Raw genomic sequence first — 8,397 nt, forward strand, 5'->3', positions numbered from 1 at the left:
AATACTTCGAAAAAATTCCAGAATCACTATTTAGAAATCTTATCAATTTTTTAATAAAACCGGACTCATTGCAGATAATAAATTTCTAATAAGAATTTAGAAAACCAAAAAGTGAAGTTGAAAAGTCAATAAAGAAAATTTTCAAATTAGTGCCTTTCCTAAAAGAAGTCTCAGTTAGAACAGAAAAAAGTTTCTAAGTTTACTACATTGAAAGATGGACATATAATTGGTGACATTAATTTTGGAAATTTGTAAAACACGTCTAACATTAGTTTTTGTCCATTCTTCACCACTTTGACATAATGAACATTTCTTTTTAAATTTTTTACAGATATATCCTATATCGACGCCTAACGATCATAAAATGTTTATTTAAACGTTAATGTAAAACAATTCTATCCACAAAATATTGTTGTATGAAAAATTTAATTTTTACATTGTTAGGGATTATAACAATTATAAATGTATTCTCAACGGAATTCAAAATCATCTATTTTTATACATTATTTAACGAAACTTTTAAAATTCAAAATTTACATATTCCACTGATGAAATACAAGTGAAATTTTATACTAGAAAAAAAAATTAATTTTTCACATCTGCATTCAATTTAAGGGTATAGAAATTAAGAGAGAATCTTCGAGATTAAATAGAATAATAGAATTTCAAATTCTTGAAAATATGCAAACACTTTAATTCTTTAGTACCTATTGTAAATAAAAGTGTAAATATTACTGGGACAGAATTCTCTTGTTCTGAATTTAAAAATATAATTTTCTTAATGCACAACTCTTTTTTCATATTGCACTTCGAATTTTTTCTAAATAGAATTTGCATTGATGTTTAAATTAGCATTTTATGAATGGGAGGCGTTATTGTTATGTAAAATTAATTAACACAATTTTTATTATTGTTAATTTGTTAATTAAATTTTTGTATTCGTAACGATATTAATTAATTAATAGCCGTACTGTTGCAAACAATTTAATTGACAATAACAAACAATTCGTGATAAGATATTTTGCGGAGGAAACCTATAACAGCACCTGTGTCAATTTTTTTATTAGGAGCATATTCGAGTTATTTTGAAACTTCTTTGATAAGAATTAATAGAATGGGTTAAAAATGTACAGGGTTATTATTTTCTATTTCAAACTGTTTGCTCTCGTTCAATAATATTAATCTACTGTGCTCTGGTAGTTATTTTTTTCAAAATTGCTAATGATTGAAATGTTCAAAATGTAAATTATTCCATAGAAGTTTTTCAAAATTGCTCACGTAGTTGACATATTTTACAATTTAAAATTTAAATTTTTTATTTTTTTATAATAATAAATTACAAATCCCCCAAAAGGTGAATTCGCTCACTTCGTTCCAAACTCATAAAATGACGGACTTTATTTTTGTGGATAAATAATTTGTATTTAAATCATAAAAACCTAATGATAACTAAGCGCATCAGACTATTTTTTCACATCTGATCTGTTTTGAAGATTTCTGTAACGTATTGTGTCGAAAGATGGTTAGGCTTATATTATGTATGCATAACGATAAAATTATGTATATAATTACTAGTTTTTTTTTCTAATAATGTTCTGCCAGTTATAATTTAAAAAATTATTGAATTAAAACTTTTTCGACAAAACATTCAGTTTGACATTCATAAAAAATATATATATATTATATATATATATATACATAATGTATTAGTGAGCTTTTTATAAGCAAGTATGCACATCACTATCCTAACTTATACGAGTATGATTCTCATATCTTTATACCTTGTCAGTATAACATCGGCCCAGCATTATTTAAATTAGCTAAGAATTTGGCACTTGGACTTGTGTATCTAATTACGTCGTTATAAATTATTCTGCACCTAGGGTAGTTATTTTTGTTACAATTTTCCTACTATATTCTACCCAAGGTGCATATAACTATTAACCAGCCAGATGGGAGCGGCTTTTTTTATTATTTAACAAATTTTTTTTTTTAATAATAACAACACGATCATTGTCTCGTGTTCAACTTTTCACATCTGTTGGCAAAAAATATGATATCAAGTGTTAACATGAATTTTTTTTTCTTAGAAGTATGGCATTAAATCACATGTGCTTTCAATTCTTTTCATTCACAATAATGAAAACAATTTTTTTTTTTAATACGAATTTCATTTAAAGATCAATGAATGTTTTTTATTCAAATGGTAACAAACAGTGTATTTTGAAATTTTACCCTGAAATATTTTAATATTTCCAATTTATTCATTTATTGCATTATTAGGTCGCATAATTTTGTTATTAAAATTTCAATAATAAATAAATTTCAAAATTCATTGCACGAACCATGTTACCTAGCTTGGTAAATAACACAAGATATTTTAAAATAATTTTTTAATTGAAATTAAATTTCACTAGTTTATTAAGGATTTCTATTCTAATCGTATTTACTATACATGGAAAATACTGTACAATAATGTCTGTATAAAATTCTTATCGCAGCTATTATCCCTCCATATTATTAGTCTAAACGCAGTCAATTTTCAAACGCTCATACCTTGTAGTTGAATTAATTTATTTAATTTTTTTTTAATTACATTTTAAGTTAATGTTTTTTTTTCTTTCAAATATTAGAGTACAACACAACTAGATTTTAGAAACTAAGGGTTTAAAACACCAGCATAGCAAAAATCTAGTTTTTTTTTTTTTGGTGAAAAATTTTAAATTCACTAGTTTATAATTTGTTATTTATTTTCTATTCTCAAAACTTGACGTTTTTCAGCATATTTACGCTGCTTAATTTTCAATATGCTAATTAAATTAAATTCGAAATAAAGATTTTATTATTGAATATCTTAAAATTAAAAATAAACCAATGCCTTACATTAATTTAAATAATATATCAGGATTTTTTATGTACTTCCCAGATAGCATCGTTTTTCAAATTACTTCGAAAATTACCTCCATTTCTTTAGAAGGAGGGTGGGGAATTAATTTTTTGAAGTTAAAGGGAATTCATTTTAACCGGAAGTTACTCAAAAATTATTACAGCTTAAAAAGTAATTTATATTTTTAAAACAAAATTATTTTAATTTTAACATCATTTTCAATATATCTTTAATAAAAGAAATTTTTTTAACGATATTTTATTTTTTGTAACATTTAGCGTAATTTTTTAATTTTTTAATTTTTCTTTTCTCGCACAAATTTAATGTCAACAAAATGTGACACATTAATCGTTTATTTTAAGGTATGAATAAGATGTTTCTTTTTACAAAATATTTTTTGACAAAAATATTTTGCATTATATAATTATTTTTTGGTATTCAAACATAATTTAATAATTATTGAATGACCGAATTAAATAACTCGACATACAAAGTCCTCTCGTAGAGCCAGTGGTGAAACATGACAGAAGACTTTAAAGATTATTTTACAATAAAATTCATGTCAACACTTTAATTCTAATATATTACAAAGTAATTTCGTAGACATAGGTAAATAATAATAGTAGTTTTAAAAGTATTAAGCCAATAGGTCAACAACTAACATAATGCATAAAAGTATACTTATATCTAACGCTTTTCATTCAATTTTTAACATTTTTTTTTTAATTAAATAAAGTAAAGAAGTTAGTTATATTTATATTTTTGATATTTATTTTTAAGGCTGTTGAATAGAAAACGCATATTTTAATATTAGAATTTGTAACTTAAATATTCTTACAAATTCAAATCATTAAAAGAAAAAAAAAAAAAAAAAAAAAAAAATATTTTATTAAAAAAAAGTCATAGTGAAAATTTTTTTATGTGGGGCATTCTTTTTCGAATTGGTCACCCCTTCTCTCCATTTCAAATTTGATTTAAAAATTAACGACCTTTTAATGTATAATCATAAAATATTGTAAAGTTTTCATATGATTTAATTTTGTAGGTGTAGTAAAATTTTTTAAATTATTTTTTGATTTTTGACTAAGAAATAAAATTGAAAACAATGTTTTTCATCATTTAATTTCTGTTTCGTTTAGAAGTTAATAATTCAAATAAAAGAATGGATTAAAATTTTAAAAAACAGAATTGATGCGATGGCGCACTTGAAAATGAATGCCTTATTTATTTTTATATTTTTTTAAAAAAAGTAGAAAAGAGCAACTGTGAATTAAAAAAAGCTCATTAAAAAAGTAAACTTTTTTTTTTAAAATTAAAGAAAAAAATTTTTTTAATTTTTTTTATAAACAAACAAATATCACAACTTTGAGAAATATTAAATCCTCAAATTGTCATTTCACTATTCGAAACAATCACGGGAAAGTCCCACTTTATAAATTCTATTTGAATTTTAAGAATATTTTTCTAGAAGTACGTTTTCAGTTGACATTCTAGGTATCGGAATCCCATCGGAAATTCAATTAAGTTTCGGTAGAGTTCCGGAGGAAAATTGTCAAAATTTCGAAGAAATTTCACTTTCCAAAAAATCTTTTTAAAGTGCTTTTTCAACTTTTTAATCTTTCTATCGTTTATTTTGAAGATTTTTACATTTAAAAAATCCGTTATTAAAAGATTCTCGGTTATTTTTTAAAATTCGATCTAAATATTGATAATAATTTATTCGACTACAATTTCATCGCATATTTAATTGAATTTCCGCTACACTTTCAAAGAATAATTCTGAACTAAATTAGAAACTCCATTCGAAGTTCGATGAAATTTTAATAAAGTTTCATCAAAAGTTTTAACAATATTAAAAATTGTTTGTATTTTAGCTCAAAATGAAAATATAAACAATATATACAAAGACTTATAAATTTTTAATATGCAGCATTTATGCTACCATAGTCCTCTTCATAAAATTATTTATTTTTAATTTCATTTTCAGATTATAAATCGTTTTATTTATATTATTATATTAAAATTTATTCATTGAACCATATTGGCGAAAAACTTTTAAAACTTTTATAACTTTTAATTTTAATAAAGTATTTTGCACTTCATATTATGAGCATTAACCGTTTACAGATTAAGTTTTCATACAAATATCCTATAATCATACATAAACTTAAAAACAATTTAATTTATTATTTTACATAACAGATTTTCTTTTAACACTTAACATTGTAATTCCACATAGAACATTTAAGACTTAATATACTTTTATATCATAGGAATCAATACTTACATATACATTTAATACAAAACATGTATATTAGTTCTTATGTTCTACATAGAATGTACAATCAATTTTTTTTTTATGTAATTGCAATAAAATTTTTTTTTGTTATAGTATAAGAAAGTAATATTTAACAAAGCAGATTTAATTTTCTAATGAATAATTGCGGATAAATATATATTTTGTTAGGTGTTGAGAAAGTTTGAGTTTTTTTTTTATATCTGAAAGTCAATAAATTATTAATTTGCTATGAATTTAACTTTATAATTATTTTTTAAAGTGGATCGAGCACATTACTAACAGTTCAATAAAATTTACATATACTTGAGTTAAATATTTGAGATACTGATTTCAGAATAAAAGACATTTTTGACAGATACCCAGAAAGTGAAAATCAAATTTTGAATGCAATTTTAGACACTTTTTTTGCAAGAAATTAAGATAGATTAAGTAATATTTTTTTATCAATAAGAAAGAAGGGAAAGAAAAGAGAAATAAAAAAAAAATTAAATTTTAATTAGAAAAAAGCAGGAACTGAAATTTATGAATACTAAATGATTAATAATAATTCGGATAAGAATTTTTAAGTATTAAAAATTAGGTCAAGGATTGACGATAGAAAGATTGATGTCGCAATGATGTAATGTTAAATCTATGAAAGCAAAAATGACTTAGATTTTCAATTAGAATAATAAATTTTAAGACGCAGGGACAAAACTTAATCATTGTTTTTTAATTTTATTTAAAAAAAATTTTTTTTTTAATTTTTTAAAAATTTCATTTTAGAAAAAAGTTTTCAATTTCTTTAACATTTTACTTAATGCCTGAACAAATATATTTTAAATGTTATTTTCTTTCCATCACGATATAAAACAACACAAATATTTTGTTTTTAAATTAGAACCAATAAATTAAAAACTTAAGTTTCCAATAATAATTTCTGTTTACAATAAATTACAAATTCGGTTATTGAGAAGGTAAAAAATATAAAATCATATAAATTTTCTTAAGTTGCAACGCTTCGATGATTTAATTGTCAAGATATATTCAACTCCTAATAATACCAAATAAATGAAAAAAAAATTTTTAATTTATCGAAAAAATATTGTTATCAAGAAAATGAGGAAAAAAAGATAATCATTATTCATAAGAATTTGAATACTATTCATTAAATTATCTTTATGAAAAGAATGATAAAAAAGAAATGTTTTATCTATAAAATTACGATGTTTATTTTTTCCTTAGTTGAATGATTTGAAAAGTAAATAATAAGTGTCTGATTTCTGCTATTAAATTATTCTTTTAAAATTTGTAACTATAAAGAGACATTTTAGAAATGTATCTGATTTTTAAAATTAGTTATTGAAAGTGAATTATAAATTACTATTGTAAGAATTCAAAACTATAATGAACAAAATATTAATATTAATTAATTAATTAATTAATATTAATATTATGTAAATCTATTATTTTTTCTCTTTCTTCAATAGTTTTTAATAATAATTTTTTTATAAGAATAACTTTTGAAAAAATATTCACCGAAAATTTTAGGCATGAAGATTCATTTAAACTGTATTTTATAAATAACAATTTGTTTATAACTTTACTGATAAATAATAATAATAGAGTTGAAATTATTTACTGATAAATATTTAGAGGTAAATTTAAGTTTCAAGATTCGTTAAGCCTACAGAAGAAAAATTTAAAGAAAATAATAACGATAGCACTCCCTAGTGATTTGCATATATAAATACATGTGTAGATTGAAAAAAGTTTTTACACGTGTAATAATTTTTCGTTACTTATTAACATGTGTAAATCCACGAGGAAAAATTTATAAGTAATTACACGTGCATTACACTTTTGGGGACGAAAGTTTGATAAAAGTTGGAATTAATTCGACTGTCACTTTAAGAAATTTTAAATTTGCAAAGCACATGAAATTTTAAGGTTTTTTTTTCAATTTCCATTATTTTCTAATGTTTGACACAAAAGTTGAATGAAAATTGCATGAAAGTTTAAAATTTCATAAATTTATTTCAAATTTCTTTAACTTTTATGAAATTTTAAATCGAGGCGTATGCTTAGTTCCGAAAACTTTTCTGACAAAATAGTTATTTGATATAAAACCACTTAACTTAAATTCCACATAATATGAACATTATTTGTCATAAATTTCATTGCACACAAAATCCAATTGACATAAATTTTAATTGTCATGAAATTCATTTAACGTAAATTTTATGTTTCATAAAAGTTGTATAACATAATTCCCATTTGACATGAAAAATTATTTAACATATATTTCTTTTGACATAAGATTCATTTAACACAAATTTTATTGGATATAAAATTCATTTGACATAAATTTATTAGTCATAAATTTCATTTAACATAAAATTAATTTGACAGCAATTTCATTTTTTTTCAATTACATATTTTTTAATTTTATTTTAAAAGTCATTTAACATAATCCTCATTTGATATAAAATTCTAAAACATAATTCTCATTTGACACAAAATCCACTTGACATGAATGTCATTTGACATAAATATCGTTTAACATAATTCTCATTTGACATAAAATTTACTTGACATTAATTTCATTGGACGTAAAATTCATTAAACATAATTCTCATTTAACATAAAATTCACTTGATATATTGGTTACTTTTAAAATTCTCACCGATTTTTTTATGCCAAATGTAATTTATGTCAAATGAAATTTATAAAATTTATGTCAAATGACTTTTATATCAAATGAGAATTATGTTAAATGTCTTTCATGTCAAGTCAACTTTATGTTAAATGAAATTTATGTCAAATGAGAATTATATTAAATATGAAATTTATGCCAAATGAAATTTATATCAAATGAAATTTATGACAAATGTATTTTAGGTCAAAATAAAATTTGTATTAAATGTGTTTTATGTTAAATAACATATAATGTTATTATAACCTCAAATGAATTTTCTATCACATAAAACCTATGTCAATTGAAATTTATGTCAAGTGATTTTTATGTGAAATAAAAGACATGTCATGTATATTTTTACATTATATGAAAATTAGGCTAAATGAGTTTTATGTCAAATAAAATATTTGTCAAATTAATTCTATGTCAAATTACATATATAAATTTTATGTTAAATAAATTTTATGTCTAATGAAATATATATGTCAAATGGATACCATATCAAATGTCATTTATGCAATATAAATTTTATGT

The sequence above is a fragment of the Leptopilina heterotoma genome, unplaced genomic scaffold, assembly GCF_015476425.1.
Source record: "Leptopilina heterotoma isolate Lh14 unplaced genomic scaffold, ASM1547642v1 Lhet_97, whole genome shotgun sequence".
Classification (NCBI taxonomy): domain Eukaryota; kingdom Metazoa; phylum Arthropoda; class Insecta; order Hymenoptera; family Figitidae; genus Leptopilina; species Leptopilina heterotoma.